We start from the raw sequence: 11,587 nt of genomic DNA, 5'->3' as shown, positions 1-11,587 counted from the left end.
GTTTATTTCGCACGTCCTAGTCTCTCTTCACTTTCACTAATTTCGCTGACCGCCACAATGTACTTGCGCTCTAAGTTTTCGATATGAATATTTTACCAACAAATGCATGCAGATGCTGTATGTCCCAAATGAATGTGTTTGCGCCTGCAGCCCCTCCCTCTTCCTCTCAAAAAGTTTTATTTCCCCTTAAATTAACTCTATAGGGCATGTGCACTAAATCTAATTTCTCCTCCCTGAATGTGTCCCAGCTCTGAAGAACGGAAAAGCAGCGGGCGCCTGAGCGTGACACAGAGGGGAAAAAATACGTCGCGTAGAGTTCAGACAGCCCGCCAAGTTTTGTAATGCGCGCGCAAGCTAATTATGCTCGTCGGTAGCGTGGCTGAGCGGTCTAAGGCGCTGGTTTAAGGCACCAGTCTCTTCGAAGGCGTGGGTTCGAATCCCGCCGCTGCCAAAGATTTACTGGTTTTTTACTTTTGTGACGATGAAGGAAGAAGGGGAACCAAGGCCAATTGGTACCGTGCAAAGCCTAAAGAGGGAGCAACGCATCGCAGCAGCAGCATCGGCGTTCGCATGGATGCAGCTGGCAGCTGTGCATATTCGGAATGGTGCCAGATGCCAGAAAGCATTGCTGGTTTTCAAAACGGCAGCTGCGCCGGATATTTCGTGATGTCAGTACAGATGAAGGACCAATGCTATGCGGAAGTATTCATGTTTTCGACTTGTATGAAGAGAGCGCGAGCATGCATTGCAATGCGGTAAAGCAACAGTGTCTGACAACCGAAAGTGAACATATTGAAGCGCGTTCTCACACACGCAGGTATGTAAGTGATTTTTCTCATGAAGATCTAGTTGAGTCAATGCGAGTGCTAGCACTCGACGAATGTCGTATCATCTGAAAGGTTAGCCGCTTGGAAAAAGCGCCATGTGGGCGGACGCAAAACAAAAGGCATACTAATGAAGTCAGACTAGCAAATTCACACACAAACGAGTTAATAAATTGTGGTTTTAACTCCATTTATTTCCGATTGCCGATAACTTTTAGACTTGTGTAGTGTGACCGGGCCATCCTGCGACCAGTGGAAAGTCAATCAATCTCGGTGTTGCATACCGTCTTAAAAGCGCCTATTTCAACCCCTGTGCCGACTGCAATGATGTGCTCAGCTCATCAAACGTTTTCACAGGTCGCACCTCGCTTAAGCACGCCCTAATGTGAAGTGGTTTAATTCATGTGCGATACGCTGTGGATTTCTTACAATTATGCATTTCCTGCCGACGCGGTCTATACAGCGTTTTGCGCCAAAAATGCTGTAACTACTGAAGGCATGACCATCGGGCTACAGGTGGTAGAATGACGGAAATAATTTTGAACAGATGACGGCAACGCCGCATCAGTTACGGACTTGCCGCCTACGAACAGAGCACTGCGAGCCTTCGAGCACTTCGCCGGCAGCCGTTCACATCCGCGAGCCCTTACCAGAGTTAAAAATTCTGCAATTACCAGCCATACAGTGATCATAAGCATATATATAGCTGCTGTGAGAATCAACATTGCTTTTAGGAAATCGGGCACATTTAGTGGATCGGGCGGAGAGAAAAACAAATCAGAAATAAAAGCCGAATAATTTTTGAGACCACAAACGCTTAATATATGCGATTGGCAATGCACACACAGCTTTCTAGGCCGGACGGGTGACACTTCATGTACTTTTGCTGGTAACAGTGCGTGCGTGCGTGCGTGCGTGTGTGTGTGTGTGTGTGTGTGTGTGTGTGTGTGTGTGTGTGTGTGTGTGTGTGTGTGTGTGTGTGTGTGTGTGTGTGTGTGTGTGTGTGTGTGTGTGTGTGTGTGCGTGCGTGCGTGCGTGCGTGCGTGTGCGTGTGTGTGCGTGTGCGTGTGTGTGTGTGCGTGCGTGTGTGTGTGTGTGTGTGTGTGTGTGTGTGTGTGTGTGTGTGTGTGTGTGTGTGTGTGTGTGTGTGTGTGTGTGTGTGTGTGTGTGTGTGTGTGTGTGTGTGTGTGTGTGTGTGTGTGTGTGTGTGTGTGTGTGTGTGTGTGTGTGTGTGTGTGTGTGTGTGTGTGTGTGTGTGTGTGTGTGTGTGTGTGTGTGTGTGTGTGTGTGTGTGTGTGTGTGTGTGTGTGTGTGTGTGTGTGTGTGTGTGTGTGTGTGTGTGTGTGTGTGTGTGTGTGTGTGTGTGTGTGTGTGTGTGTGTGTGTGTGTGTGTGTGTGTGTGTGTGTGTGTGTGTGTGTGTGTGTGTGTGAGAGAGAGAGAGAGAGAGACATTGGCTATGTCACCCATCTAAGATGGTGTCTACATGCAACCTGGTAGGTGGCAGATAAATTATTGGTCGCGCGATGCTGCTCGGGAAGAGCCACTTGGATCGCAGAAATGCCACCGGTGACAGCGCCTGCCATTCCAGGGCTGTGGCGCACCAATTAACCGCTGTGCATGGTGCATGGTGCAGAAGGTCAGAAGGTGCAGAAGGAGCAGAACGTGCAGAAGGTACCACTCTTACGATAGTGGTATGAGGACTCCGAGGGGTCTATGAATATTGATTTAAAACAAAAAAGACCAATTCTGCGTATACTTGTATGGGCATTAACCCATTAGCTATCGCGTCGTACAATAAAGGAAGGTCAGCGCGCAGATCAGAAAGGGGTGCGGCGGCGGCTACGTAGAACCATGCAGAGGTAGATTTGCCAGCTGCGTGGCATTGGTTTACACCACACGGCAGCGCGCGATTCCACACTTCGTTCGAAGCTGCGTCGTACTTATTCCAAAAACGAACTACCTTTGGGGTGCAGGTTTCACCATACATAGCACTTTCGAGGGAAACTACGTTGTAATACACTTGGCACAGAAGTCGCAACCTTTACTAAATCCGTTACATAACGTTTAATAATAGCTCGCCACTGAATCACATGGGGCCAGGGAAACAATGAGCGAGATAAAAAACTACAGGGAATCGCGTTTAGCTCTAAGCGCTTGAGTACTAAGATGATAAATTGACCTGTCAGAGTCGAAAATAAAAGTTTTGCCGTAATGATTTAGGCGCAATGAAATGCTGAGGCAGTCTGCAAACACAGTATAGATGGCTAAATAAGGCACATCTCTGGAATCAGTAAGTGTTCATGGTGTCAACATTTAAGCCTGGGCCTCTCGATGACAAAGAACTTGCACGGGATATGCTGCGGCTTTCCTTCTTATAACTCATTTGCGTGTCGAGCGAGTGCTTCATGAATTCGAGGCCTCGTATGTTTTTGGTGGTAGGAGCTGCGGTGCTTATTATCAGAACTTCGTGCTTCGGCGGGAGACTGAGCTGCGCAAGCATCATCGCGAAAAGCGCCGTCCCAGCCAGAGCGAAAAGCAGGTCTCTGTGACCCACGTTTGGCATCGCGAACAAGACAGCAGCGCAGGCGCCTCCCAAACGGCCGAAGCCCACGAGCCAGCATATCATGTCGCAGCGGACAGCAGCGCCACCCAGACTCATGGCAGTCGTGAATATGATGACATCGCTAGCGTATACGAGCGGCTTGGCCAAAACCAGCAACACACTGGTTAGGAGGTGATCTTTCAATGCTGAAGTCAGACTTATCAATCCGGCGATGCCACCAAGAGCTCCTAGGGCGGTGAATTGTAAGGTCGACGCGGTTACCATTCTCACCACAACGATAAGCAGCGCGAAGCCCACGAGCATTCCGCAAATAGATGACCACAGGAACCAGGAGTTTGTTCGGGATGATACCTCGGCCTCAAGTAGCAGTACTGAGAACAATGTGAACGTAATAGCAAAACTGGAACAGTACATCACCACCGCACGGTGTCGCAGTTCACGCGCCCCAGACACATCCCCTCCAGTGACCTGAAAGCGGGCCTCACTGAGCGCAAACTCCTCTTTAAGCATTCCCAGCATGGAAGCCGTGGTGGTAAGCGGGAACTTGTTCTTCTTAGCCGCACAGAGCATGATCATTTCGGCGCTGGTCATGTCCTTTTTTGCAACGCACCAACGCGGGGATTCGTACGCTGCAGTGAACACGAACAGCGTGAGGACTGTCGGCAGGAGCATGAAGATCTGCAGAAGAATCCAGTGCAGCTGTCGCAGCAGCCGTGCAACGGTGAACCACCCTTCCGCTACGAGTATGCCCGCGGACATGGCGGCACATAGATGCAGGCTCCGGCGCCAGTGAGTCGAAACCTCAAAGAGCAGCGTGGAGGAGAGCACCGTGACCGTCGCGACACAGCCAGAGTTGAGGAACCTCGAGAGGATGTACGTGCGGTACGTCAGAGCGAAACAACCACCCAGTGTTGCCAACAGCAGGACCACCACCGACGAGAGGAGCACGGGTTGTCGCCCCAAGCGGTCCGCAGCGAGTCCGACGCCACTCATGAAGAGCAGAGCGCCCGCAATGTAGACGACCTGCGCCACAGCAAGAAGCGGCTGCCTGTCGCAGACGAGGTCCCAGTAGCTCACAATGGTGCTGCTCTGCCTCTCCGGGTCGTAGTCCCACTCGTCGCAGCCGACAACCTGCGTGTCGTTAAGGTCGTCCGGGTGTTTGTAGACGGTGCACCGGCTGAAACGTCCATCGGGGTCAATAGGGATCGCCACATTCCTCCAGGAGGCAGCAGACATCACCTCTTCACCCCGCGGCTTCTTGCACCAGTGGTCGACGTCGTCGGAGATGAGACGGAAGACGAGTGTGTGGCAGTGCATCGCGCACACGGACGCCGCCGTGAGAATGAAGATCCAGTGCTGGAATCTACCGTGGCCGAACATGTCGCCGCAGTCGATGCACTCGCTCGTCACCAGGTCAACCTGGGCCAGCTTCTGCGGAAATATCAGAAGCATTCTTGCTGTAGCAGTTTAGCCTCGATGACTGCGCAAGCTTCTTCTTCTTCTTCTTCTTCTTCTTCTTCTTCTTCTTCTTCTTCTTCTTCTTCTTCTTCTTCTTCTTCTTCTTCTTCTTCTCAAGTAATATGTTGTTGTTGTTGTTAGCCTATCGGCATTCCCAACCTGTCTTCTTTCTTCTTGCTTGAAGACTACCGCATGCTCGCGCGATTGCGCCTGTCGTTGTGGCACTGTTGAGCTACTAACTTACAGGAAACCAAAAATAAGATTGCAGTGCCACCACTTGGGGGCAAAACGCTAAAGCGCCCGTGTGCTGTGCTATGAACGTAAGTGCACGTTAAATATCCCCAGGTGGTCGTAATTATTCAGGAGCCCTCCACTACGGCACCTCTTTCTTCATTTCTGCTTTCACTCCCTCCCTTATTCCTTCCCTTATGGCGCTGTTCAGGTGTTCGCCGATATGTGAGACGGATACTGCGCTATTTCCTTTCCCCAAAAACCAATCTTCATTTTTCACTACATGAGTATCAAGCCATTCATGCTGCCTGTACAGTGTTTAAGTAATTGTGATTACACTAATTCATAATCAGAATCAGAATATATTTATTTAACATCATGGCGATGTTGGGTGCACCGGCAAAAAGCCAGTGGCAAGGCTTGACGAGGCCGGCGCACCCTACAGAAGCTTGGCAGTGATATACTTGTTCACGTTAATAAAACAAACGAAAGAAACAATACGAGGGCACTTTCAAAAAAAAATGTACAAACATACAGGACATATAACAGTTTTTGGCATTATTTAGCTATATATTTATAAGGATTTCTTATTTAATAAATGTGGGAGAGTGAAGTTCAACATTTGATACCCGTAATTTGTGCGGGTCTTAGGTACAAACCAATTCAAAACTATTCGAGTAGAGTATTTAGACTCTTTGTATTTCAGTCCAGACAGCTGTAACATAAAGCAATTGTTTTTAACAACACAACAAGAGCAACGTTTCATACAACTGGGGAAGGGGGGTGATGCCGAGTGCCTGAAATATCGGGCCACTATGCTCTAGTCGCGGAGCATTCACAATGCTACGAACAGCTTTTTTTTGAAGAAGGTGCAAACGATTAATGTTGGTAAAAGACGTAGTGCCCCAGACCAAAAAGCAATAGTTAAGAACAGAAGAAAAAAGTGCGTTATACAGCATTTGCTTAATACGCTTCGGCATAAAGTACCTTAGTCGACATAAAATACCGACAACCTTGGACTGTTTGTTTATTACCATTTCGACATGATCATTCCATAATAAGTTCTCATGAAAAATCACACCTAAACTTTTGATGACTGGAACAATCTGGATGAGTGACGAGCCCAATCTTAAAGAATGTGGCGATCCGTTAATAGGCTTACTGCGAGGTCTGAAGAGCACAGCTTTTGTTTTCTGGGTATTAATGCTTAACAAATTGTTAGCTAAAGCTGCTGTCCCGATTCGAGACTGTTCTATTGTAGATGAAAGGCATGCAGATCAAGAGTGTCGCTGTTTTTAGCCTTAGATTAGATTAGCTCATGCCTACCATGTGCCGCTCGCGAAGAACACAGAGGTGACATCAAAATGGGGCAATCAGATTTTTAAAAAGACGAAATCTTCAGGAAATTAAAACAAAAATCAGGTTATTTTAACTATTCAGCAATGAAAATGGCTGTGAGCATAGAAAATGAAAACAAAAGAGAAGTTGCTGCTACATGATGAGTTTTACCCGAGTGATAAGAATGCATGAAGTTTTTGACCAGGAATACGACTATGTTCTGGTGAAAATTTGTTTTTCATGCAAGAGCTTCCTCTGCTTTTTTCTTCTATGTTCAGAACTCTGATACTGTTTTTCTGCGTGCGCATCTCCCTCTTGGTTAACTACATGTCTGCTTAAAATATGCTGCGGCAGAATCTTCCTGTTGGTAATTCCTCGGTAACAAAATTAACCCCGATTCAGGACAAGTCGAGAGAGTTCTGCATGATGTCACACGTTGAGATGTGGAATGAAAATTATTATCCCCGGTTAAAGTCATACTGCGAGGTGGTAGCGTGACTTAATTGTCGTTATATGATACAACAATGCAAAACAAATTAAACACTCTTGACAGTAAATTGGGGTGATTAGTTGCGGACCCACAGCCCTTGGGTTGCGAGTCAAGACATGCTACTCCTAGGAGATTCAGGTATACGATCTTTCGACGTGTCTAAAGGGAGACCTTATGTCTTGGAGTGTTTCACGTGGTCTGGTATGTACTGTTGTATGTAATGAGGGTGTGTAATTACAAAGAGGTACTAATTTAAAATGTTGCAAATAACCATTAACGCTGCTGCATCATTTCGTTCAGGCAGAGCTTAATTGTCTCCGAAATTTTATGGCGGACAACGAGAGAAATTTTCCGGCCCTATTTTTGCTGGAGGTTGTTATATTTTTGCTATTTTTCCGATGCTGCTGTTGTTCATTATCAACTCATGTAGCGCATAGTCCGGTCTTTCAGAGAGGCTTTGTGTTCTGTAGACGCGAGGTAAGACAGAGGTGCGAAGATGTCATATGTAGACAATATCATGAAGTGGTGACTGCATTCTGGAGAGCAGAAAGATAGCAAAAATGGCGTCTAAATAAAATTCTTTATTTGGGCTGACTTGCACCTACATTGGACTGAATCACTCGGCGGTGGCGTAGCAACAAGCGTGCTCGGCGGTCGTCGAACAGAATCCTCGTGCTCAATTTACAGCTGATAGCGAACTTTCGAGCTAAAGCGTGCAAAGTTACTAGAACACTCTGGAACAACGTAGAATCGGCTCCGCCTGAATGCGATCAATCGAGATAAATCTGGTTGCGTCTTTCATCGCAAACAAAGCGATAAAGCGGTGTGTCGGCCGCTTTGAAGAATGAACAAACACTACAAATATTCGCAGCATTACTCCCCTCTCAACGAAGCATCAACCCGATTTTTAAAACATTAGGCGACTAGAAACAAAATGGATAGTGCAAAATAAACACCGAGTGGGCAAACACAGCGTCATTTAGCGCGCATAATGGGGCTTTAGACGGACGTCATGGGCAACTTCTGGTCGCACGCGGCGTCGCTTGGATGCAGCCATTTCTTCAGGGACGACTTAATTCATAATCCCGTTCACCTAGCCTGTGAAGAACCTTGTACGAGCCAAAATAGCGGCGCAAAAGCTTTTCATTCAATCCGCGGCGGCGCATGGGCGTCCTAATCCAGACTCGGTATCCGGTTGTATTCCGCGTTGCGTTTTCGTAGGTTGCAGCATCTGGTGTCGGTCCGCTGCTGGTCTTTGATCCGTAATCGGGGTGTCTTCGGGCTTCTGCTCACTGAAGGTAGGCGGTAACGTCGACGTTCTCTTCTTCTGTAAAGTTGGGCAGCATGCGTCTAGTGTGGTCGAGGCCTCCCTGCCATGGACGAGCCTAAAAGGCGTCATCTGGGTGGTTTCCTGCACTGCGGTGTGGTAGGCGAAGACGACGTAAGGCAGGATGACATCCCAGGTTTTGTGCTCGGCATCGACATACATGGCGAGCATATCGGCGATGGTTTTGTTCAGGCGCTCAGTCAGTCTGTTGGTCTGCGGATGGTACGCAGTTGTCCTTCGGTGGCTGGTTTGGCTGTAACGCAGGATGGCTTGCGTTAGTTCCGCCGTGAATGCTGTTCCTCTGTCCGTGATGAGCACATCGGGGGCGCCGTGTCACAGAAGAATGCATTCCACGAAAAATTTGGTGACTTCTGCTGCTTTTCCGTTCGGCAGTGATTTTGCCCCGACGTAGCGGATCAGGTAGTCGGATCGCTATGACGATCCACTTATTTCCAGACATTGACTTTGGGAAAGGGCCCAGCAAGTACATGCCGATCTGCTGAAAGGGCCTAGAGGGGGGTTCAATGGGCTTCAGAAATCCTGCTGGTCGAGTGGGAGGGTCTTACGGCGCTGACAATCTCGGCAGCTTTTCACATCATATGCGACATCGGCAGTCAGTCGGGGCCAGTAATACTTGTCTTGAAAGCGGCGGAGGGAGCGACCAAACCCGAAATGTGTAGCTGTCGGCTCGTCGTGTGAAGCCTGAAGAACTGAGGCTTGCAAGTACAACAAAGAGGTAGGCTGCATATTTTGTTCGCTGCAAAGTTCTTCACGAGGACATCAATCTGCACACAGAACGAAGACAATCCTCGCTTGAACGAAGCGAGGTGTGAAGAAACCTAGCCTTTCAAGTACTCGGTGAGGCGTTTCAGGTCTGGGTCATAGCGTTACTGCTGTGCAAAAGAGCTAGAGCTTTGGAAACGGTGCCGTGGTACAGTAGACGGATCTCGGCAACAAGTTGCTCCTGCTACCCGCGGCGTAGCGCAGCTTGCAGGGCTTGAAGGGCTGCTTTAGAGTCGGTGAATACCGTCCAGTCATGTGGAGGTTCTTGACTGGTGAACTCTATCGCAGCCCGTAAGGCTGCGAGTTCTGCACCAGTTGAAGATGTTGGATAGGTCGTCTTCACTTTCATGAAGATGGATCTGGCCGGTATCACCACCGGCCCCGCAGAACTGGTCGAGCGAACTAATCCATCTGTGTAAATATGTATGCGGTGACTGTGGTAAGAATGCAGGTGACTCAATGTCAGTTGTTTGAGAGCGGGCAGTGATACACCAGCTTTCTTTGTAATGCCAGGAACATAGAGGTGAACCCGAGGTTCATAAAGACTCCATAAGGGTGAGCACGGTCTTGACGCAGGGGTGAACTGCGATGGAAGATATGCGCGATGGGCTTCAATGACTTTGGCGAATGCAGTACGCGGCCTAATTATTGGGAGTGTTGCGAGGTGATGACAGGGAACCCGTGTGAGGTGCCGAATATGTGTTCTCATGGTGACATCATTTTCCAATGGCTGCCAGGACACTGTGGCATTAACGGTAATCAGCAGGCCGATGCGGCTGCGCGTTCTGCTCACAACGACGGACTTCCAATGAGGATCCCAATATCGAGACCTGACGCTGCGTGTGGGCTTTGCCCTTTGGCGCTGGAGCTCACACTTTCAGCGTGGAACACGGGAGAGTTTTGCAACCTCCGCCTCAAGGCACTGGACCCTGAACTGCGCCTTCGTCTTCCACGTAATTCAGAACGTCGCGACGCAACGCTGTTATGCCGTTTATGGATCGGTGTTGCATTTACCAATTACAATGCTTTCCGGATGGGGATGGCCGACAGCCCTGCCTGTGAGAGCTGTGGTTGTGAGGAGACCATCGCTCATCTTCTCTGTGAGTGCCCTGCATTTGCGAGTGCAAGACATACACTGTGTTGTGCCCTGTACCGCCTCAATCCTCGCCCATTAACAGAGCAAAAGATCCTCGGTCCGTGGCCACAGCTGTCGGCTGCCCTCAAGGCATACAAGGCACTCTTTTCCTACTTGAGAGCGACTGGATTGAGTGACAAATTGTGACAGCGTTGTGCGTGTGTGTGTTATGCCTTTTTTCCCTTCTCTCTTCCTCCATTTAGTCCCCTAATCCCTCTTCCCCAGTGCAGGGTAGCCAACCGGAACCCCTTTCTGGTTAACATCCCTGCCTTTCCTTCCTCCTCTTTATCTATCTCTATCTAAGAGAGCTAGAGCTGATATGACTCAGGAAGGCGTCATCATCGTCGTCCGGCGGCGGTGCATCAACAGGGGCTCTTGACAGGCAGTTGGCGGCGACCGGACTTGTAAATGACGGTGACGTCAAACTCCTGGAGGTAAAAGCTCTATCGAGCGAGGCGGCCGGAGGGGTCCGTTAAACTTGCAAGCCAGCATAGTGCTTGGTGATCGCTGACCACCTTGAAGTATCGTCCGTACAGGTAGGGGCGAAATTTCGGCATAGCCCAGATAATGACAAGGCGCAGCTTCTCAGCTGTCGAATACTTAGCCTCGGCCTTGGACAGGGAACTACGAGCGTATGCGATTAGTTTCTCCAGTCTGTCAGTTTTCTGAACGAGGACGGCGCCTACGCCCACGCTGCTTGCGTCTGTATGAATTTCAGTCGCGGCGCTTTCATCAAAATGAGCGAGGATCGGTGGGGACTCTAAAGCAAGCTCAAGTTCCTTGAAGCCTTCTGATTGCAGCGCTTCCAATTAAAATGGCACGTCTGCCTTCGTCAGGTAGGTCAGAGGCTCGGCGATGCGAGAAAAGTTCTTGACAAATCGTCGGTAATACGCGCACAGTCCGAGGAATCCGCGAAGAGCTTTCTTATTGGCCGGCGGAGGAAACAGCGTGAGAGCAGCTGTTTTCTGCGGGTCTGGGCGTACTCCCTCTTTGGTAAAGATGTGGCCTAGAAACAGCAGCTCTTCACAGGCAAAGTGGCACTTCTCTCCTTTCAAGGTTATACCGGACAACTTTATTGCATCTAGTACTGTTCGAAACCTTTTTGGGTGCTTTTCAAAGTTCGAGACGAAGACAACAATGTCTTCTAAACATCTGGCGCAGTGGGAGCTTCAACTCAGCAACGAGTTCCAGAACTACAATGTATGGTGCATTTATGTTTTGTGGGTGAAGGTGTTTGTTTCCTTCTTTTCAGTCGAAATAACGTGATGAGTTGCGAAAAAGAAACTGCACTCGCGACAAGGCTGAAGACTTCTTTGTTTTGTTTGACATTTTACGACAATTAGCTGCATTATAATTGTTAGCTTTCATCAGAATTTATCATAGGCTAGCGTGCAGCTGGGAGCATTAAATTTCGCTGACCAATGTCCTTCCGTACGT

The 11,587-nt window shown here is 48.9% G+C and overlaps 1 non-coding gene across 1 annotated transcript; it reads left to right on the top strand.

Moving 5' to 3' along the window:
* Positions 1-369: 369 nt before the first annotated feature.
* TRNAL-AAG (transfer RNA leucine (anticodon AAG)) lies at positions 370-451 on the top strand. Its single transcript has one exon. It is a non-coding gene; the product is annotated as a tRNA-Leu (tRNA).
* Positions 452-11,587: the final 11,136 nt, after the last annotated feature.

The sequence above is a fragment of the Amblyomma americanum genome, chromosome 4, assembly GCF_052857255.1.
Source record: "Amblyomma americanum isolate KBUSLIRL-KWMA chromosome 4, ASM5285725v1, whole genome shotgun sequence".
NCBI lineage: Eukaryota > Metazoa > Arthropoda > Arachnida > Ixodida > Ixodidae > Amblyomma > Amblyomma americanum.
The sequence above is the reverse complement of the archived record's forward strand: the minus strand, read 5'-3'. Positions and strand labels throughout refer to the sequence as shown.